This window comes from Dermacentor andersoni, chromosome 4, assembly GCF_023375885.2.
Source record: "Dermacentor andersoni chromosome 4, qqDerAnde1_hic_scaffold, whole genome shotgun sequence".
Lineage (NCBI taxonomy): Eukaryota > Metazoa > Arthropoda > Arachnida > Ixodida > Ixodidae > Dermacentor > Dermacentor andersoni.
The window spans coordinates 185,240,835-185,264,518 of NC_092817.1; the positions used below are offsets into that span (position 1 = coordinate 185,240,835).

The 23,684-nt window shown below is 43.9% G+C and overlaps 1 long non-coding RNA gene across 1 annotated transcript; it reads left to right on the forward strand.

The window, feature by feature from the left end:
- Positions 1 to 147: 147 nt before the first annotated feature.
- On the forward strand, positions 148 to 12,836 carry LOC126530611 (uncharacterized). The gene is made up of 4 exons (XR_007599469.3): positions 148 to 391; positions 1,910 to 1,945; positions 4,619 to 4,823; positions 7,531 to 12,836. It is a non-coding gene; the product is annotated as an uncharacterized lncRNA (long non-coding RNA).
- The last annotated feature ends 10,848 nt before the right edge of the window (positions 12,837 to 23,684 follow it).

A 23,684-nucleotide genomic window follows, 5' to 3' on the forward strand; every position in this document is an offset into this window, starting at 1 on the left:
CCATTAGCTCCGGCCGGTGCACAGCGTTACTGCGCTAAAGAAAGTAGTTCATCAAAAAAGCGAAGCAAAAAACTTTTATACACTTGCAAATCGCCACAATTGTTCAGTAATAACAAGAGATTACATAATTTGTTATCCAATGGTACAATTTATGATAATATAAGCGTGTATTTGTATGAGTGTACATGTATGATTGCGCGTTTGCGATGTTGCTGCTTGGCGCATTCCGGCGAGTTCGTGCACGCCGTTAGCTTGAGAGTTTCCTGCGTTTTCTGTGTTCTTTGTGTGCTTCGCTGTGACATCTTTGGAATATTCCTGCGTGTTGCTCGCTTTTTATGGACTTGTTGCCTCGAAGATCGCCATGATCGCCTCCGACTCAGCGACATCAAGGGTGAGTGAGTGTTTCGAATTCCCCTTGTTCGTCCATTGCGACGCGGTGAACGGAAGCGGGGAAATGATTTCAGCGCTTGTGCGTGTCTTCCGCGCGCGTCTTTTCTAGTTTTCATTCCTAGTACTATCCTTCCGTTGCGAGAATGGGTTGTACAGCACTAGATTTGTGGTAGATAACGTGGAGTTTTGTCCTGGTTTAACTTTACACTCCGCTTGTGGTGACGTAAGGCAGCTATGTGGTGCCACCTAAAACAGGGCATGTTGTACGCCATGATTTCTGATACGGTGTTCGAGCACCGATTGAGTTAGCCTTATTAATGAGCGCAAAACAATGCGACGTGAAACCATCCGATCTGTACTGTAATCGAAGATATTTCGTTTGCGCCACGCTAGTACAAGGCGTGTGAGCGAGCTTTCAGCAAAAGGGGGGGGGGGGGGTGCGGTGGGATTGGCGAAAGTGTATTCTGTTGCGCTGTTCCCTTCAGGATCGAGTGACTCCGCGGTGCTTCAAGGCCACTATCTGACACGCCGTGCGGCCGATGTTCGCGCGATCGGAAAACACAGAGGAGGCTGTCGCGCAATAATAATAAAGAATTTCAAGGGTGTACATGCGATACGTGAGATACAATAGGGTTGATGCCACAGAGTGCTGCGAAATCATCGACTTATACGCCTTGCCAACCGCGTGCGTTTTGTTTTCCCCCAGGTCGCGCGCATTCAACTTTATTTTTTCATCTCCGTTCGTCGCCATCGAGTGCTTCGCCCAAACGGCTTCGCGTAGGCGCTCTTTGCATTCACGGAAAGGCAGATTTCATGGCACTCCAGGTCCTACAACATTCAAAATAATGTAATTTCGTGAAATTGTAGCTTTTCGCACTTCAGTAACTGATTTAACAATAGTTTCAAAATCAGTAAAGGAACGAGATGCCTGGCATATCTGCGTTGTCGTCCCACTGTGTTTCGAGGCGGCATGTATACGTTATCGGCAACATAAACATCAATAATTAGCATTGTTTCTTGTGACTATAGAAGTAGCTAGTTATGTCGAAAAGCAATTTTTGCTTTGAATCAGAGCACTATAGAGTGAACAGATTGAAAGGGGAGCGCATCGTTGTGAACTAAATCACGACGCTTTGCCACAAGCTTAGAATAATGCTTTGTCGAAAGAGCAGTTCTGTGAAATTCTTTCTTTGAGAGTAAGCAAAACTTCAGTAGCATCAGGTAGACGGGGAGTAAAAGAATGTAACACTGGTTTTATATGAAGGAGCTGCCTTTAATATGTGGCCATAACAGTTAAGTAGATGCGTGGAAATAATGGTTAAAGTAACTAGAGGAATGTGAAATAAATTTTTTGGCAAGCTCACACTGCCATTGGCAAGAGCGGCCACACTTTAGTGTATTCAATGACTAGTCATTTGTATCCGTCCATTTATGTCAGCCTAATGGTCCATGTAGCTCTTTTGATTGTCGCTTTTGCTGCATCGTGGCTTCACGTTTTAATAGTGACATCTTTTTTCAGATTCAAAATGAGCTGGGAGAGGCCCCAGCTGGAACGGTATAAGTGAATTCTTTGGCCATCCATTCTGTAGCGTCACGATGATCAAATACAGTGATACCGTGAAAATGTATTGCAGGAAGCAGAAAAAACAACAACATTGCTGATGCAACTGCAACGCATTTGCTCCAGTGATCAATTGGTGCAGAGTGCCTTCATTAGGAGACATGGTGCCTTTAAGCACTCAGCTTAAAGACTTTGCAACTGCACCGGGACTGGGAGTGAATTTCATTGTCACTTGTGAACATATTAAACGCGGAATGTGCCGTTTTCAGTGTATATGCCTGATATGAGAGGGGCGTTCAGAAACTTAGTGTGGACATTAGTGCACACTAAGTTTCTGAACGCCCCTCTAACTAACTAGAGTGCACATCTTTCTAGTTTTACCAGAACGAAGGTATTATGACCTACGTCATACAGCAGTGCACAGCTAGAGGTATCAAACCAGAACAGCAGCACCCTTTGAGAAAGTTGGCTGAAGAACGAGCAGCGATCGGGGCTTTCTGCATTTCAAGGGCCAAATTCCAAAAAGATTGATGCCGAGCTGGACGGTGTGAAGTGCCGGTCACCACATGCTGTAGCCAGCATGGCATTTTTAATCTCCTTGGCATTATGTCTCGTTAAGATACAGAAATTGCATCACTGCTCATAAAGAAATTGGAAATTGGGAGGTTGAGGGAAAGTGGAAGGGCTCCCCTCTGGAGCAGCCAGTGCATGCCCTTTGCTATACTGATAATCCTACCTTAATGAGAACCAGTGATGCATGTTAACCTATTACGCAGCCAAGTGCATTCCTTGTTTTGTATTAAGGGGACACTAATGACACCTTAAATGAATTTAAAATAAAGCATCGTCTTAAATAACTACTTCTGTAACTTTCTTGGTAGTTGTTTGATTATTAGAGAAAATAAAGCTCAAAGTTCAATTTTCTGAGTATCGCCCCAAAATCTTTGTGCTGACACCTCATTGTCACATCATGGATTCCAAGTATTTTTTCAAACTTGGGCTGTATTGGTTCTGTAAAAGTTCCTGACGCTTTTTATTTTGGGTTTTTGGAATACGATGAAGAACATCTTTATTTGTAAAAAAAATTGCTACACCTCAACAGACATCATCAAAATCCATGACGTCACAGCAAGCGGGTGTGGTAACTTCAAGGCAGCACTGCCACCAATCTTTCCTCTTGCTGCTTTTACAGTTTACTCAGCCTCTTGTCACGGTATGAGTGAATCTCTTGAATTGTAGGAAGGTCATGTACAGATACATCTAAAATAATTTTTCTCTTTAGTGCTTTCATGCCGTAGTTGCTTAGGGGTGTTGGCACAGCTCCGCTAAGCACGAGGTCACAGGATCAAACAGCCGCATTTTGATGGAGGTGAAATACAAAACTGCCCAGGTACCTTGCAGCCTGATTTGGTAAAAATTAGTCCAGAGTTCCCCACTAAGGCGTGCCTAAACATCAGATTATCGTTTTGGCACTTAATACGCCAGAATTTAATTAATTTAATTTTGCTTTAGTGCACCTTTAAGCTGTAGAATTCATGATGTTTGCAAAAACTCATGCTCAAAGTATTCTCCATAAAGATTAAATAAAGAGTAGATATAAGTGTCTATTTATATTTTGAATTGTGGTGATACATGATGACTATTAGAACGGTGGTACGAGACAGACAGAATTGTAATACAATGTATGACGGCACGATGATGCACATCGAGGAAATGACTGGGTTTCCCTAGAGGTCCCTGACGTGGACATCAACTGACTGTCCACAAACTTCTGAGTTCACTCCGTGATCTTGTGCAGCCTGTGCTTTGCGAGTCGATTAATTTAATTGAGGTGGTGGTTGGCACATACTGTCCTTGCAGCTTATGTACATTTCATATAGTGGAGTGGAATCTCGCATATTACTTCTGCAGCACAGCAAGCTAACGTGACGTGTAGTGGTAATCTTAGTAATGATCGACAATCATGTCCCTCTTTGAGCTCCTAATGCTGCTTGCCAACACAAGCAGCAGCAGTTGCCCAAGATAGCGGGAAGGAGATTCATTGAAAAGTGGCATATGCCCAGGGTCGCATACCCAGTCACCCAAGCTGTTCCAACGGTTGATTTTGAACTCTTCCCTTAACATAGCAGCCCAATCTCCCCATTAGACCATGGACTACCTATTGACACAATTGGATGGGAAAATAGAGACAAACACCTGAAAATATGAAGTATCCTAAATATGGTAATCACAATAAATAGTACTAGATGTGCATTAGCGCAAGCTCTTGGGCCAGTTGGTGCGTGATGAACTTGAAAAAGGGGGGTACCAGCAAAACAAAGGACGCGCACACACGTAAAAGGCGTTAGACAGGGGCGGACGCTGGTCCGTCCCAACGTCCGTCCGTGTCTAATGCCGTTTCCTTGTGTGCGTGTCATTTGTGTTTCGCTGGTACTCCCCTTTTTCAAGTACTATATGTTTGGATACTTTGGCTTATTATTCTTGTTTGTGCTGGATTGTTTTTCTGAAACATGTGGCGTCCAGACAGCATAAGAAGCTTGTAAGAAGTCAAGTTTAGCAATCTAGATTTGCAACAGGTACTTTTGTAATTTATTTGCAGTAGGGCTGTTGTGTGAATGTGCTTGAAATGCTTAAAACTGTTTTGCTAACATTTACTTAAACATGCAGGTTCACATAGGTTGAAGGAGTGCACATTGAGAAGGTTATCCTGGCACAGTTTACCATGGCCTGCCATGGTAGACCAGGAAAGTTTGCAAGGGCCTTGCTTCACCATGTGTTCACAGAGGAGGAGCTCATGGGCCATTTGGGCTTTGGAAATAACACCAAGGGGCAAAAAAGGCTCTTGACCCCACCAGGGTCAGTGCTGTTATAGGCAAGTACCACATATCCTGTCTGGTTGCATTTTTACATTCACATTTTTTTCTAGAATTATGAACTTGCCATTGGCATAACAAACGACTTTCAAGTAGCCCATGTGTGCAATTGTATGCGACAATAGCCTACTATTTGGATTGACTGTTCGTACGATCTTAAGTGCGTAATGCCGCCATACTCAAATGCTTCTAAAATTTAAAAGCTGCCTTCACTGCTGAAAGTTTTTAGAGGCTCCACCACATAAAATGAGCTGCATTTGCCCATTAGCAGTGTTACTTGGCTGTCATTGCAAGGAATAGTTGTCTGTGAAGCACGCTCCAAATCTATTGGCATGGAGGACATGTTAGCCTGAAAAGTTATTCTAATACGCGAATTGCGGAGAAGGTATGCTCTAGTGTGGTTACTGCTCAGCTCGAGCAGGAGCATGTTCACCAAATTGCAGAAGTTAAAACAGCTCTCTAGGTTCTGAGATGTGAAACAGTAGTTTCACCAATTTTAACAGACCACATTGAATTAAGGTTGCTCCTATATTGAAGGAGGTCCATGTGATGCCAGACAGCAGCCTTTTAGCAGAGGGAACCTGAGTGGTGTGGCAATTTTCTTTTGGTTGTTTCAATCAAAGAAACAACAGGGACAGAGTTGCAAGCATTGCTGTCAACAGTACTACGTTTAGTGGGCGCTTACTCATTCTAAGCACTTAACCTATGACTCGTATTTATTAACGCACACTTTATCACTTTGTATTCTAAGATATGAAAAAAATATTTATGTGTATTCTAAGATATGAAAAAAATATTTATGTGGCTTTTCCCCATATACTTCAATAAATTGAGAATAGGCTCTTGGGGCCTAATGTATAAAGCTTCTTACAGACCATCGGACATGTCCACTACTCCCATTCTGAAATTGTTAGAATTGATTCCTGCTTCCTTACTTCACCTACCTGTTAACAGGGTTATTATGAACCATTGCCAAGTAGATTATGGGCTTAAATTAATCAAAAAGATGAATGGGCTTTTCTGTCACTCTTGTTTAGCCCGTTGAGGATCACATTTTGGGGAGAAATATGCCTCTCTAATTTAGGAGTTATGTATTTTTTGTGGTGTGCAAATGCTCAAAACTTTCGAATTGAATAGTGTCCTATTCAATTTAGTCTTTGAATGGTCACTATTTGTAAATGCGAGTATTCTAATATTTCGAAACACCAATAAAACATGAAATTTGAGCCAAAGTATGGTAAATTCTCGCCTCCAATAACATAGTGTAGACATAAAACGTAACAACTTCTAATAGCAGACCAGGCTACGTTACTTCAGTAGCTGTACTTTAGAGGCTGTACAGCAATCATTTATGCTTACTGAAGAGTCCTGTGCATGTGACGAAACTTTCTGCTGCTCCATTTGTGCTTTTAATAAACAGCTTTTCATAACATAACAATGACAGAAACTTGCTAACTTTAATAATACTAGGATGTGAGCCTCATCTTACATTAATTGTGATATCAGCTGTTCATTATTCAGAAACTATCCATTATTTGATTTGCTTCTAGCATTATTCGGTTCAGCCTCAAAAATCACTTTTCGCGCACCCTTAATATTTTTATTGCAGATTTAAGTTCTTCAGAGTGACATTCCGAGAAAATAAACTGGTAAATAATATTTTTAAATAACAATAAAGTGGCAATACCATTTCAGTATTTGCAGTTTTACATGTTTTATTTTTTTATGCAGGATAAAGCAGCATAATTTTTTTGTGTAATGAAACTTACAAAAAACTTGTGGCAACACTCCCAAATTACTGCAATGACAGACACCAAGGAGCTAGGTGAAAAATCAGTTTTGGAGAAACCCAAGGAGCGACAGCACTATAAGAATATTTTCTAGAAGTCTCAGAAGGTTGCAGCACCTCCAGTGGGATGCTAGGCAACACTTTGTTCTGAAAAGGCAAATTTTTTTCAGAACGTTCCATCACAGCCACAGATGTACGGCAGTGAACCCTAAAAGGGTTAAAGAAGTCAGTCCTATCGCATATGGCTCTTAAAAGACGGCATTTCTTCGTCTCTGTCACATTCTGCATGTGTCATGCTAAGCAGCTTGGTGCACTACACGGAATCCTCGTTAGAACAGTAATTGAGTCGTCGAGGCAGAAAACATACTTCACTATAAGCAGTGTCTTCTTTAATGTAGAAAGTCTTAAGTCATTGTAAGGCGAGAAGTACATTCCGATTGCATGTGAACTCAGGAAACCTAACATCAAATGAAGCTACACTCAGTTGTAGTGACATGACAGTATCGTATTTGGAGCATGGAAAAGCACAGTGAAGTGCAGCAAATTTTAATTATGAAAGTTACAAGAAATAATTTTAGTTGTCAGTTCAGGTTTATTTATGAACGACATGAATTTGTTTCACCATTTCGTTTCTCAGCAAGCAAAGCTCACATCTTTGACATTGAGGATATTCATAAAGTTATTTTGCTACAGTGTTTTGTTCCTCTTTGCCCTTTCCTGCATTTGACACTTAGTGGAGTCCTGTGCCGCACTGAATAAATTTAAATGGTCATGCTGTAAAGCTGTACCCGTGGAAAGTTGGACTAAAGCAACACAAATACATAAATCAATTTCGTTATAACGAGGGCAGATTGCATGCCATTCTTTTGCATTTGAAGGTGCTTTTTAAAACTTGTTCTGGCTTCTTGTTTTTGCAGGCTTCACGTGTCGCAAATTGCCTGGTACCAACATGCCCTATGTAAAGAACTGTGGCCTCGCTTCTCGCATGGGACCAATAACCTCTCAAGAGCCCAAGTTGGACAGCTCAAACCAAAACACAAGTGTTGTGCTTTTGTAACTCTCGACATTTTTATGTTCTGTGTTAGTCTCCTGAAGGGCCCAATTTGGATTTCTCAAATGAGCTTACAAATGTTGTGCCTTTCTATGCCTTCACATTTTTATGTTAATTTTATTTATGTTAATTATGCTAGTCTCCTGAGAGGTCCACATTGGATTGCTCAATCCAGAATACAAGTGCTGTGCTTTGTTATAGTTCACTACATTTTTATGTTAGTTTTTGGTATGGTTCTAGTAAGGAAAGTGTTTCCTTATTAGTATATTTTTTAAGTATCTTAAGCCATTTCATGCCAAACCACCCAATTTTGTCAAGAACTGTTCCATTATGGCAAACCATTTCAAGTTTGCTTGATTTTGAGTAGGTACAATGAGAAAATTTGCTTTCGTACATACACTTGAGTCGTTCTAGGGCAACCAACCAACGTTCTTTTGACCATCACAGATATAGTTGAAGCTCCAAACTCTTGCTCCCCATTTATTTTCCTTCGCAAAAATTTTTTTGAACTTTGGCAAAAATTTATTGTTCTTGCCCAGCTAAGCTAGAAGGCACTGATACACGTTTCTTCTGAAAGGGAAATTGTATGATCCAAATATTCAGATGGTGTTCATGTCAAGAGACTGAAGTGGTGTGAGTGCCAAAATTTGCAAAGTTTGAATTTTCTTCTAACATAGGGAAATACAGAAGGCACAAAATAAATATAAAATCAGACTGGTTGACTTGGGATAGCTGCAAAATATTTCAAGCCTTAGAGGTTCAGATGATCAGCTAAAAAACTGTAAAGTTCAAATTTTTTGCAAGAAGCTTCGTGTTGAAGGTAAAAAAATTAGCTTTGGTGGTTGGCACAAAAGTATATGTCGCCCATCGTTACACAGCCCTACATGTCTGCTATACATGTGACAAGTAACAAAAAGGTATTATTGTTTAAGTGCGATAAATTATTTTTTATAATGTTGATTTGTGGATCACACATACAGCATAAATATAGCATAAATATATGAAGCCATGTCATCTAGTAAGGAAATATTGTTAATATAATTAGCCACAAGAACTATTCAACAAACTGACTGCCTTTTTTATCATTGCGAAGGCAGGTGACGTCTAGCGCTGCAGCTGCAGTCTCAATTCGTATTTTTTTAACATGAACACAAGAAGTGGTTGCCAATGGTGTCTGACCACATCAGACTAAACATGGCACATATGACTTATAGATGAGCATGTTCCGGCTCTAAAACAGTGGTAGCAAACAACACCACAAGAATTTGTTCGTACTCATGTAGGTTTTCAGTCCTAATTATGAAGGTGTTTTCTACTTGCATCGTCATTGGGCTTCAGGGAGCAGGGCACAAAGTGTCCTGCTCCCTCTATGTTGCATTGCACTGCGACATGCCCTTTTAAAGGCTTTGTATAAACAATATCAGTGCTCTTTCTGGATTTACTGTCTACATAATAGCTGATATTTCTTTTTGTAAACTGCACGAACCATATCTTTTAGCACTGCAGGATTCCCTCACGTATTTAATACGTACGAGGTCTCTTAGAAAAGTATTTGACCTTTTTTTACGAACACCTGATGAATATGTAACAAGTGCATTTTCATCAGCCGCCCTTGAACCTTTGTGCGCATGCACGAATTTTTTCCTGCCTGCCAATAGCGTGACTTGCTGGGACGCAGCATTTGAATGAGGTAGTACACAGTGCTCTCGTCGGTTTTTTATTGCAAGGAAAATGGCGGAGTGACTGGAGCAGTGCTACTGCATCAAATTTTGCCAGAAACTGGGCGACAGCCAAGTGGAAACCATTCCGAACATTCAGACTGCTTTTGGTGACTATGCTATGAGCAGCACACAGATTAAGGAGTGGTACAACCAGTTTAAAGACGGCCACGCATCGGTGGAGAGCGAGCCATGCTCCAGTCGGCCATCAACATGCCGAAATGACCAGGTCATTGCCGAAGTGAACCCCGTGGTGATGCGGGACTGTCGTGTGACTATCCAAGAAATTGTGGTAGAGGTGGGCATCAGCACATTTTATCCACATTCCATTATCACTGAAGATTTGGCCATGAAGAGAGTTGCACCGAAATTCGTTCCCAAACTGCTCATGATGGAGCTAAAGCAACTTCGTGTTGAAGTCTCACAGACATGCTGGATTCCACAAACAGTGACCCCAACTTCATGAACACCATAATCACTGGTGACAAGTCTTGGGGGTATGTTTACGATCCGGAAACCAAATCCCAGTCATTACAGTGGAAGCATTACACGTCACTAACCAAAGACCGCTAAGTGCGCATCAACGTTAAAGTGTTGCTGGCTGCTTTCTTTGACTTCCGCAGTGTGGTACACCACGGGTACACACCACAGGGTCAAACAATCACTAAAGACTACTACAGGGATGTCCTCCATGGCCTCTGTGATGCTGTGTGGCGCAAGATACCGAAGTTGTCAACAGGAAATTGGCGCATCCATGACGACAATGCTTTTCTCGCACTTGATTCAGACTTTTTTGGCGAATAACCAGACTCCTGTAGTTCGACAGGCTCCTTACTCTCCTGATGTGGCCCCCTGCGATTTCTGGCTGTTTCCCAAAATCAAGAGGCCATTGAAAGAAGCGCAATTTCAGACAAGAGAAGACATTATGGCTGCAACGACAGCTGAGCTAAACTCCGTTCTGAAAGAGGCCTTCTCGGAATGCTTCTAACAATGGCAGCACTGCTGGGAGAAGTGACTGGAGTCCCAAGGGGACTACTTTGAGGGTGATTAGGTTTCTAACGCTCCAGTTATGCCAGTTTTTTTTTCTTCAGCCAAAGGTCAGATACTTTTCTAACAGACCTTGTATTGATAGTTTATGTGCAATGGCTGTATGGTTTACCTGGCCCACACCAAACACAAGCCTCGTTGCGTTAGAGCATGTGGCCCTTGGCAATAAAATGCAGACCCTAACACCGCTTCTCTGTCATCTGTGTGGAGACAAAGCCAGCTTTGTCGTGTGCATTCCCAGCCGGCAAGCTGTGCGCACATCCGAGAAAAGTCGGTGCTGACAAAATTTCAAAAAAGAATTTCTCGCATTTAAAAATAATGCCTTCTTTAACTTCACACATGCATAGTAGACATGTAGAGCTATCCAATAATGTATCACATATTTTTTGGCCAACTACGAAAGCTGTTTTTTCCTTCAACATGAAGCTTCTTGCAAAAGATTAGAATTTGTTTTTTTTTACAGGCGATCAGCTGAACCTTCAAAGCTGCACATATTTTTTTGCTATACTATGTCACTTGGGCTACCATTCTGTATTTAAGTTCTGTCCTGTGAATTTTTCGTTACGAAAAAAAATCTAACGGATTGCAATTTGACTCATTTTTGCCGGTGCCAAAAGCAATTGAAGTATTCAAATATTTGAAAAATTGGCTATTTTGGCAGTTGCATCACTTCACCGTATTTGCACGCACACCATTTGAAGGCCTCGATCAATACAATGTGCATTTGAAAAAGAATGTTGATTGATGTCCTCTAGCTCAGCTGAGCAGGAAAACTAAACTGTCACCAAAATGCTACAAAATATCTGGCAAAAATTAATAAAAGTGGGCAACGAGTTTTGAACTCTAGTAAACACATGGCAATGTTTCAGCTATATGTGTGGTGTCAAAAAACACTGGTCGATTCGGCATGGAATCGCACACCTGCAAGTGCATCTGCGCCATTGTCAGAGTTCAGTAAAAACTGCATTTTACATAGCTTTGTAAACATGGTTTATTGCTATCTAAAATACATGAGTAAAAATTCTTAGGTATAAGTCGGCTTAAATTTAAAATGCAACAAAAAATCTCCGGTCATGGCAATGATGTGCCTTTCATGTTTGCATGAAACCATATCTTTTTCTGAATTCTTTCGTTATTTTTTGTGACAGTGAATAAAATTGAACTCACAAAAGGAGTAACTTTGTTTTATTCCAGCACATCACTAATAGTTTTTTTTTTCATATAAAAATCTGAAGTAGTTAATATGAATAAGTCGCTTGATATGGAATGACCTGCGCAGGAACGTTATCATGGCAGAAAACGCAACTGTATCATGCAACAGCAATGCAGCATAATAAACTGCTCCCATAAGCATCACTTATTGTGATTGCCATATTTCAGAAGTATGTAAGGTTTACTGAAATTGGCACACACTATTCAACCAACAAATAAGGATTGTACAGTGGTCCTTTTTCAGTTTTACAGATTTTTTTAAAGTTGTCTGTGCCAGGTAGCATAATTTTTCTTCTTGAGCTGGATTATTCAGAGGTGGACATTACTAGCACAAGAAATGGAAACATTAAACTGATTCTCATAAATTTATTAATTCACTTAAACATCACGGCACATATTTCAGTTTGCAAATTGTAGCCAGTGAGGTTGAAAGACATATTCACTTGAAATTAATTTCCAGGGTGTTACCAGCTGCGAGATTTTTTCATAAATGTGAGAGAAATACATGGGCATTCCGGTTACTTTTGTGCTTCAATGCATAACAGTGCGTTTTGTTAACAAAAAAGTGCTACAGCAGTGCATTTCTACAGCCAGTTTGATGGCATGTGTCTCGTTACTGGTGTCATTCTGGAAGTTCGTTCTTAGTGCATACACCTTGTAAAATTACCGTCTACAATTCGTAAAAACTTTATTAGGAACTGAGTTTTTCTTAATCAGCTGACTATGGTGTCTTGATTTCTCATGCAAGTAATGTTTGGCACTCTGTATCTAGAATTATGTTAGCTGCAACAGTCCGTGTTTAATAAATTCCATGAAACTTAAAGATAACCACCCTGCATATCAGGTCTCATTTGAGTGCGGTGGGCTCAAGCAAATCGTGCCATGGTAATAGTACCACTGGCTCCCTAATAGAGAAAGCAAGTACCTTTTTGAGTGTTCTTATTGACAGTCATGTCAGTCTGCTTCTACATTTATTTATTTAGGTATTTATTTTTTTAAATTTATTTCTTTTGGGAAATGTGTTTTACTTGAAGGCCACACATACTACACCTTCAGTATTCAATTTCGTTATGGTGTCAAGCTGCAGGAAGTTTGTACTGTGCAATAGTTTTTAAGTTTCTGATGTTCTCAAACTACAAATGGTTGTACATTTACACAGATGTTTGGTTACAAATAAACAGTTCACCTAGAAAAATGGTTTTTGTCTGCATCAGTTCAGCACTCTTAGTTTTGTGGAGGACCATTCACTCTGACAATTGAAAAAAGTGGCATAATAGTACTGCTAGCAGTTTTGCAATACGTCTTATTACAGCCAATCTAGGAGCATGTTTTGAGCCCAGGGTGACAGAGGCCTGCGATACAAAACGGCTGTATTTAAATTTTATCCCTATCCTCTCACAGCAAACATACCAACGTGACATCAAAGGTAATTATATGCAACATAGCTCAGCAGTATCTTAAGGTAAGTGCAGGTTTAAACTGCTAAATACCCAGTGGGGCATAAAGGGATTTCAACATAATTTGTGTTGATGTTCAACAGATCTGCGACAATTCTTCCATGGGCTTTCAATATTGACGAACAACACATTTCAACAATACGTCAATGGGCTTTCAATTTTGAGACTGAACACATCTTCAACAATGCTTCAATGGGCTTTCAACATTGACAAACAACACATTTCAACAATACCTCAATGGGCTTTCAATTTTGAGCTTCAACAATGCTTCAATGGGCTTTCAACATTGACAATCAACACATTTCAACAATACGTCAATTGGGTTTCAAGATTGACAAACAACACATCTTCAACAATGCTTCAATGGGCTTTCAGCATTGAAGTACACCATAGTTTCAACGATATGCCAATGATCTTTCAAATTGAGAGGCCACAATGATGTTTCTGGTGAATGTCGCGGGCCAATTATCAACACTTGTCAACAATTTCCTCAATGATGTTTCAACAATTCCTCGATGATCTTTCAAGGTCATTTGTTGACGTTGAACAATGATACGTCAATAACCTTTCAACAATTTTTTTTGTAAGGGTAGCGACATAACGGCAGCGGCTGTACATGCAAGCAGTTCATGCCGATCGGCCTAGTGCATCACTGCCTTGGTAGGACTCCGACGATGCGTTGTCTGCAATTATGCGTTTAGATTCCTAAGATAAATTCTGATGGCGCATTTTATTTATGCACCTGCAAGCATGAGGTTAATGATCTCACTTGCAGTCGTAGGTGCCTTAAGACAATGCCTTGTCGAAGATCGAAACAAAGAAATTCGTCGGAAGCACTTACATATATAGCCTTATTCACAAAGAGAAATATTTATTATAGCCTAAAAGGCTTGCGTTAGCGTTACAGAGCGAAGTAGCGCAAACGCTATCTACCCTTCCGAGCACTCCGTGACGGTGTCTTCTAAAATAACGAAATCGAGCCTAACGAAATCCAAAGAAACTGCGACAACGCCAAGATGTAAAAGTCCAGCAGACACAATTACAAGATGTAAAGTCCAGCAGACAAAGTACTCTAAGCCCTTTTCCATGTTCCCCTACTTATCTGCACAATCCTGCTTCGTTAGCTTCCCTAATTGGGATGTCCATGTTCCGCGCTAGAACCATGTCGTGGTTTAGTCGTAATCAAGGAAGAGATTAAGTGCCTTAACAGTTATCTCTCACGTAGACCGGCACGTGTACCCGATCGACACGTGGTGTTACGATTCCTGAGCATGCGCAGATGAGTTTTGTGTCTTTCTTTTTTCGCCTCAGTGCTCCCTTCAGTTGATAGTCGGCGTTCGTGTTGTCCACTTCTCTACTCTTGTGTCCTGTCTGCACGCCTCACTTCTATTTTGCATAATGAATCCTTACCAACTAGCTCAGCTTTCTGTCGTTCTCAGCTTCATTTCTAGTACTCTGTCAAAATTAAACCGCATGCACATGAAATGTGACTTTAATCCAATACTTTTTGCGTATTAGCACAGCAACCACTACGGTGACACTTCGCCCTTCCGCGAGTTACGATTTGTTTTGTGCACCATCTGTAGTACAAGCAAACCTTCGTAATATAGGGCCTCTGAGATAAATTATTCTCAATCAATAGCAAATGATTCATAATTGTGGCCTCCGAAATTCGGCGTGCGGGGCAAGCAAGCCACCAAAGTTCGGAAGCCTTATCCTGCTATTGCAGCCGATCTTATTAGGCCTAAAGCCCCGAACCATAGAGAACACATCCCGGGAGCAGTGCCAAGTTGTCACTCCCACTTTACCCTTGAAGCATGCTGACAGAAACATAAACTAAATACAAGCATCTGCTGGTAACGAATGGGACATACAATGAAAGATGACTTGACAGTTCCGAAGCAGGCGCTTGCGGCCTCGAAAGCGCCGCCTTATCTGCCGCACTAAAGTGTCGTTACGGGCGTTAGCGTCTAGCGCTAAATTATGAATCTAGCGGAAGCACATGTCGCGTGAAGCTGCCTTGTTGTTATGCGCATGCGCAATCTATTTCATTGCTTGTAGCGTGGTGCTGCTTCATAAGCTACAGTAAATCTCTCTGATAGAGCTTATCCGCCTAATAAAGAACACCCATTGTCATTCTCTTTGCTCACAAGGGCAAAGGCACGGTGTTTCAGACCAAAATGATTATGAGGAGAAAATATACAACATCTAGAACGATCTCTCGCACTTTTCGAAGCTGAACCGTGACCCGACATCAAAGTCAAAGCGACAGCTGGTTGAAAAATTACGGGGACTACGAAACAAAGACGCCTGGATCAAACGCAGTACCGCCGACTGTTTTCTTCGGATGGGGCTACTCCAACGATCTATGGGCTGCCCAAGGCGCATAAGGAAGGTTGTCCTCTCCATCCTATCGTGTCTTTTGTTCGGTCACCAGGTTACAACCTGTCGAAGTTCTTGGCTGGAATGCTGATGCGCTAAACTGAGGGCAACTCCAGGTCAGTTAAGAACTCTCACGATTTTTCAACTGACGTCCATATGCAGCAACTGATTATGACGACGTGATGGTGTCTTTCGATGGTATTTCCCTGTTTACAAACTCCCCTGTTGGCCTGGCCATTGAAGTGATAGAGGCACGTTTGAGAGAAGACTGCAATTTAGAGAACCGTACATCCTTGTCGGTGGAGGAGATCGTAATTTTGTTGTGGTTTAGGCTGAGCCAAACCTACTTCAGTTTCGCCAACAAGACTTATAATAAATTTGAGCGTTCCCTATGTGAAGTCCTGTTTCCGTTAGCGTGGCAAACCTAGCGATGGAACACGTCAAAACACAGGTACTGAACTCACTACCTGTCGGCTGAAAATGTATTGCAGGTGCGTGACTGAAGCTTTTGTAATTTTGAAAAGGCCAAAACTGGTTGCTTTCCACGCGGGGCTGAACAGCGTATATTCTCCATTCTGGAGCCAAAGCATCTCCGCGCTTGGGGCCGCCGACGATGTGGCGAGGACGACTCCCCCACCTAAAACGGCCCTGCTGCATGTCGCAGTGGCAGAGGCGCCGGACAATTATCAATCACCCCTCCAACTGTGTGCGCGTTCCACGAACAGCGAGTTTGTGGTGCCCTTCAGGTTAGGAGCGAGTCGCTTGCATGTGCGGGGTGCAAGAAGAGAGCAAGAAAGACTGTGCGGCACAGTGTATCGTTGCGTTCCCTTGCTTCCTACGCTCTCCCCTTTCGCGTACCCCATAGTCAAAATAAAGGAGTATTCTTGATGCGCTCGAAGTAAAGGGATGTCTGTCGTTTTTCCACAAGTGAAAAGTCTCCATCTCTTATTCTACAATATTTGTTGGTGGCGGAACCCGGGAATAGGGACGTCAAAAAATGGATATGGGCTACCTTCTATGGTCAGGGGGCGCAGCGATCAGCTCAGCCGTCAGCGCCGCCGTGTCAGTTCCGTGAAACATCGAGGCGGCCGCTGCCACGGAGGCATGCTTTTGCGGCGCTCGTTTGGAACCTGTCGAACGTTCTAAATTGCAGTTTTAAGGCAGTCAAAGACATTGAGACCCATTTTGGACCACCGACGCTTGAAAAATCACGTCGAACTTAATACTAAAACCATGTATAACGCATCAATGAAGTAAACGGCATGGACATCGCAGCAAGGTGCTTAAGTTATGGGGCTTTAGGTGCCAGAACCACGATCTCATTATGAGGCATGGCGTAGTGGGGAGCTCTGGAATAATCTCTGCCACCTGGGGTTCTTTAACGTGGACCTAACTAAGTACACAGATGTTTTCGATTTTCGCCCCCATCGAAATTCGGCCGCAGTGGCCGGGATTTGATCCCGCAACGTCGTGCTTAGCAGCCCCACACCCACTAAGCAACCACCGCAGGTCGCGAACAGAGCAAGCATGCTTACGACGTCGAACTCAAAGTAAGTTAACAAATCATTATTTTATGCCACTTAAGTGAGCGAAAACGGTCGTAAACGCTTTTCAACTGTCATTTGTAGCTTCATTACTTGTAGCGTGCCTTCCACCTCACAATTGTAGAGGTTTTGGTGAAATGGCAGGTAAGTGCTTTTTTCTCTGTTGACAAAGGCCCTCGAACATATTCTAGTATTGTCGTCCGGGCTCGAATGTGAAAGGGCATAATAGAGAGCAATAAGCTTAGACTAAACAACGTGATGACTGAACAAATATGTGCTAGCGTGCGCGAGAGAAATGCTAATTTTCGAATATTCGAGGTCTGCTGCGTTGCACTCCAACCTTAGTTCTGTTGTTCTAAGCGCGAGAAAACATCGGCACGAATGAGCCCGGTTCCAGCAGACGCGTCTTGTTCTTGGCGCAGGAAGAAGTACAGTGTGTACAAAGCCGCACGGAGCGCTTACGAAATTAGATTTGACACGTAACCACCATCGCACGTTTTTTTCGGAGCAACACGAGCTAAACAACTATCTAAACTAATTTACAACAGCGGGAATCAGTTCACGTATTTTTATGCAGTCGACACTTTATTGTGTGTTTTTACGGATGCCGCTGCTGGTTCTTTTTCCTTTTTCTTGTTTCTGCGTTTACGTCTTAGTTCCTTTAACAGAAATTCGCAAGACTGACACGTACCGTGACGATCCACTTCAGCCGCCGGGTTGCTTCTCTCGGTTTTGAAGGGAAGCGGTGCAATTTGATACATCCATCCCCTTCGCGGTTGTGACAATCCTTAACGCAGCACTAACTGCGCTTTTTCTTTTTATTGAGGCTTCTCACGGAGGAGCTGCCAAGAGGCCGCGGTGAATTCATTGGGAAATTGAAAGCAGGTTTTCAGGCGGGCCGGGTTGCACCACGGACAATTGTGAAATGACGGTGCGGGTCAACTCGCGGGGACTCGCTGCTGCTGCTAGGTGGCGCGACATGTACAGGCAAGCTTCATTTCAGGGTGCCCACCGACAGAATCAAGCGAAGAAGGGCCATGGTGCGAACATCTACAACCAAGCTGCTCAACGAAGTATCCACCATGGACGGCAGCGCATCAATCGGTGAGCTCGAAGAAAAGATAAGTCTTCTTTCTTAAAGAGGACTCACTAAAAGAGCTAGATCGGGAGATATTGAAGGGTGTTGAAGATTAAGCTTTCGAAGAGGAAGTTGCATGCTTCGAAATGTACAGAGAAAAGATGGCGAAAACAAAGGTACAATAGATGCTACACGACTTTAGCTTGACAAATGCTTCATCAGATCGCACACTAAACTCCTCAGATCAAAACAAATATCTGGCGCGAACAATTCGCAAATACGCCCCACCGTAAAACTGCCAAAGCTCGAAATCAACAGATTCAACGGAAAGCTTCGACAGGCCAAGGGTTCTGTAGTCAGCTTGAGACGGCTATCGACGTTAACCATAACCTCTCAAATCTAGACAAATTGAAGCACCTCAACAGGTACTTGACAGGAAAGCCGGCGGCTGCGGTAGCAGGACTTGAGTTGTCGGAAGGCAACTACAAAGTTGCTCTCTCGTTATTAAAGGAGAGGTTCGGCAGAAAGGAAGTAATTATAGAAGACCACATGTCACGGCTACTTAACATCAAGCCAGTGCGTGACTCACGGAATCTTGGCCAACTGCACAGCCTCGTCGACGAAGTAGAAACAGGTGTACGCAGCCTCACTTCTTTTAGGCGCGAGTGTGGGAACTTGAGGAACATTGTTACTGACCGTAATATAGAAACCGGTGCCTGCCGACCTTCGTCTGGAATACCAACGAAAAAACGAGGCTACGAGCGAGGGAAGTGAGCTGGAGATGCTCCTGCGTTTTTTGAAAAAGAAAGGTTGCGACGTGGGCGATCGCACAGCGGCCCGAAGCACCGAGAGACAACAGCTCTGAATTGGTAAAGGAAAGGCGCAACAGCGACATTAAAGCGGTGAACATGCGTACTGCAGTGGCACTGCACACTACGATCAAGGACAGCACATGATGTCTATATTGTAATTCGAACGGTCATGAGACCGGCAACTGTAACGCAAAGATGTCTGTGGCGGATAAAAGAGACGCGCTGAAGCGTGGAAATCGGTGTTTTCGGTGCACAAGAAGGGGACACGCGGCTAAAGAATGCCGTAAAGCTAAGTGGCTCAGGTGTGCGTATCGCAGCAGCATACATTTGCGACAGTGTGCGACTCTGACTTTAGAAGACACCGAAACAGTGATGAAGGTGGTGCATCTTCGTCACCGGTGAGTGAGCGAGCCATGGTGTTGAAGTCCTCATTAGGCACGGGAGATAACCTGATGTGGGCTAGAGAACACCAGTTTCTTTTGCAGACAGCGCGAGTTTGGACAGAGGGTCCACATGAACGTACACTTGTCAGGCTTCTAGTCGATGGTGGCAGTCAGCGAAGCTTCATCCATCGCAACCTATCCGAACAGCTGCCGTTAAAGGTGCTCGGTGAAGAGGAGCTTAAAATCTTTGCCTCTGGTGACCAGTCAGCAATAACACGCACAAAACGCGTCGTGTGGAGCTGTGGCTCAGAAGCCAGGACAACGGAAAAGGGGTGCGAGTGGAAGCGCTGGAAGTTTCTCGTATCTGTGCAGATATCATGGCTACTCCATAAACTTCTATTCTACTTCAACTTTCAAGATTTCACTTGAAGTCGCAAATGCCTCGCAGATGCCTCGCAGGGCGGCGAAAGTGAAAATATTGACGTTTTGATCGGCGCTGATCATTACTGGGAAATTGTCACGAGATCCACTAAGTGTCTCCACTCCAAATTATTAGCAGTGGAGACTGTTTTCGGATGGACACTCCAGGGCCAGGTCAGCACAAGGAAATCAACAGGAGTCTGCTCCTCGGCTGCTGGCGTGATGCGGATAGAAGTGAGTGAACAAACGGACAAGGCAATATCAGCACAGCTAAAGTCTTCCTGGAAGTTCCAGCACATCGGAATCAAGGAATATCAGTCAATATGTTACCAAGACGGAGTCGTCAGCACTATAAAAAACCCGTCAACTTTGAGGATGGCCGCTATAAGGTGTCGTTCCCTTAGAGGTCGATGGTTTGCGAGCTTGGCGACAACAACGAGTGAGCAGCAAGGCGTCTTAAAGCACAAACAGCATGCCTCTTGAAAGGAGATTCAGTGATAAGGGAATACGATGCCTGCGTAAGACACTACATCGAAAAGCGCTATGCAGAGCCACCCAGCAAAGGATTACGGCACGTCCGAATGTCTGATGTACTATATCCCACATCAAGCTGTTATTCGTCAGAAAGCCAGACAACAACAACAAAAAAAACTCAGTGCCCTTCCACTTGATGAAGAAGGATGACCAGCGAAGCTGTGTTTGTGGACCCCTTAATGGCGAACTACACCTCCGACGCGGGTCGGTCCGGCATTGCACTACCTTCGGGATCGGTCACGTATGGGGAGTGCTCAACGCCTGTTTCACCTCCGCCGTGGGTCGGGCCGGTATTGCACTATCTTCGGGATCGGCCCACGTATGGGGAAAGCTTAACGTATGTTTCACTTCGGCCGCGGGTCGGCCCGGCGTTGCACACTCTCCGGGATCGGCCCATGTAAGGGGACGTTTTTGCTGACAACACGAAAACTTACTTGCACGGTAGAGATATACAGCTTCACTGTAAAACTAAGGGTAGTATTCGATGCATCATCAAGTGCCAAAAATCGCCTCTCAACAACATTGACATCGCTGCGGATACTGAAAAGGTCTTTCTCCAAATATTCCAATCAGAGGGCGATCGGAACGCTGTGCAGTTGCAATGGTACGCCATGACGCCAAAAAAGGGGGGGAAGAAATTCCAGCTGTGGTGACCTATCGGACGACTCACGTGCCTTTCAGTGTCACATCGAGCTCATTTCTGTTGGCTGCAACATCGCAACGTCATCTTGAAGGCCTGCCGGAACAGTATGCTGTGACTGCAGGTATCCTGAGCAAGCATCTTTATCTGGACGAGCTTGTGACTGGGGTTGACAACCTCGACAATGGTAACGTCCTGTGCCAGGAATCAAAAGCTATATTGTCTAAAGCAGGGAAGTGGCTACACAAGTGGATGTAGAACGACCGCGATCTCGTGAACTTCTTAGCGAATGGCCATGTGAAAAGAACGAACGCTGATGCTGGACGTGCCGCAGATACAAAGGTATTGGGAGTTGGTTGAAATGCTCAGACTGGCCACTTTGAATACAACCTAACTTCACGCACCGACTTCCTCTCCGCAAGAGCCGACAAGAGATTTGTGCTGCAGGCCTCGGCAAGAATTTTCGACCATTTTAGATTTATTGCTCCCACAACATTATGCGTAAAGGTAATGTTCCAGGAGTTGCGGCAATCGGGAATTGGTTGAAGCTGATGGGATTCAAGCTGATTGAAGCCCGATTGAAGCTGATGGGAGCCCTTGTAGACGCGCGACTATGCCACTACGTTACCAAGGCCTTGGATCTGAAGAGCATTGCTGCCACACTTGAGAATGCTGCACACGGGTGTACGCGATACCCTAGCACAGCTGTGACAATCGTATTAGATTATCAGTGGACATCAAACCGTAAACAAAGTTACCAAGCACTCCCTCGTCTGTCACAAAGTTTCTCTCCAGCTACAGAACCAGTAGCACCACTTCCAGCTGACAGGGTGACAAAAGGAAACCAGTTTGACATCGTTGGTATTGATTTTTCAGGGACTTTGATTTGTCAGCAGTCACGCGACAGCAAAACATGCTACATCACTATTTTCACCTGCGCTGTGACACGTTCCTTCCACCTGGAGCTCGTCAGCGACCTGTCAGCTACGGCCTTCCTCTTGACCTTTAAATGCTCTGCGACTCCTCGTGGAATCTGTTCGACGGTGTATTCGGACAACGCGCTCACATTCAAGCATGCGGCCAGGGATCTAAAGTTCGTGTTAATGCTGTTGTGAGTCGAGCAATTGCAGCCTTACTTCGGTGGAAACCAGATAAGATGGAAGTTTATTGTTGAACGGGCAACTCGGTGGGGCGGATTATGGGAGCGGACGGTGCGATCTGTGGAAGTAGCATTGCGAATGGTGTTAGCTTACAGCAGCTTCAGTTTTGAAGAACTGACCACCATTCTTTATGAGGTGGAAGCCGTGATCAACTCACGCCCTTTGACTTTCATATATGATAATGCTCAAGAGCCAGAACCACTGTCACGGGCGCACATCCTTGTTGGAAGAAAGTTGACGACTGATCCTTTACACCTGCTGCTGGACGAAATTCCTGGTGGTGGCATGCGTCGCTCACGACGCAGTAAGTACCGGACTGCAATGGCGGATGATTTCTGGAGACGGTGGCGGAAAAAGTACTTATTGGAGCTCAGATCGGCACACATGGGCCGACGAAGGAAATCGAGTAATCTGAAGACGGATTGGTGTTCTTGAGGGAAGAACACTTGAAACGCCACATGTGGAAGATCGACAGAATTAAGGAAACGTTTAAGGGTAGAGACGCCAGGGTGCGGTTCTGCAAATTGGTTTTAAGTGGAGAAATAGAGGTGAAGCGACTGATACAGCTGCTCTATCCTTTAGAGATTGTGGAGCAATGAGCTCAATTATCGTTGGCTCATCCAGAGGAGATTGCTGCATATCCTCCATTCTGGAGCCAAAGCATCCCCGCTCTGGGGGCCACCGAAGATGTAGCGCAGAGGACTCGCCCACCTAAAACGGCACTGCTAAAGGTAACGGTGCTAGAAGCGCCGGACACTTATGAGCCCTCGAACTGCGTGCGAATTCCTGGCGGGCGCGTTCCACGAACAAGCGACATGCGGTGCAGTGGTGCCCTTCAGGTTAGGAGCGAGTCGCTTGTACGTGCGGGGTGCAAAACGAGAGCCAGAAAGCCTGCTTGACACAGTGTATCGTTACTTTCCCTTTCTCTCTACCGCTCCCCTCTGCCGTACCCCCAAGTCAAAATAAAGGAATCTTTATGATGCGCTCGAAGTAATCGACGGCTGTCGTTTTTCCATAAGTAAAAAGTCTCCGTCTCTTATTCTGTAGAATAAGAGACGGAGCGTACGCCATGCCTTTGAGGTCACATAGGAAACAGAGAGAGAAAATGTCTTGCCTTTTCTGGATGTGCTTGTACGCCGGGCCGGTAATGGCAGTGTGGAAACGACAGTGTAGCGTAAGCAGTGTAACACCGAATATTTGTCACCGTTTGACTCGCGTCACCCGACCGAACACCAACGCTCCACCATAAGAAATTTTTATCACGTTGTGATGCAGTGTTCTCGAGAAAGCAGTTACGGCTAAAGAAGTAGAAAAGGTATTTGATGCATTAAAACGGCGCCATTATCCAAGGACATTCAGTAACGATACCCGGGAGCGAATGCGGGGGAGAAGGGGGAGTGAGTCACGAGTGACGGCAGCGTCTATTGTATCTATTCCCTACGTCCAAGGTGTGTCAGACACTCTTCGGAGAGCTTTGCGTCCACTAGGCATACTAATCGTTTTGAAACCCTATTACACTAGGGAAATGTGTTCACGAAACCGAAAGACCGCACCCCTGCGGACGATCAGAGCGGGGTCATCTAGAAAATGCGATGCGGGGATTATGGCGCGACTTACGCTGACAAAACGGGAA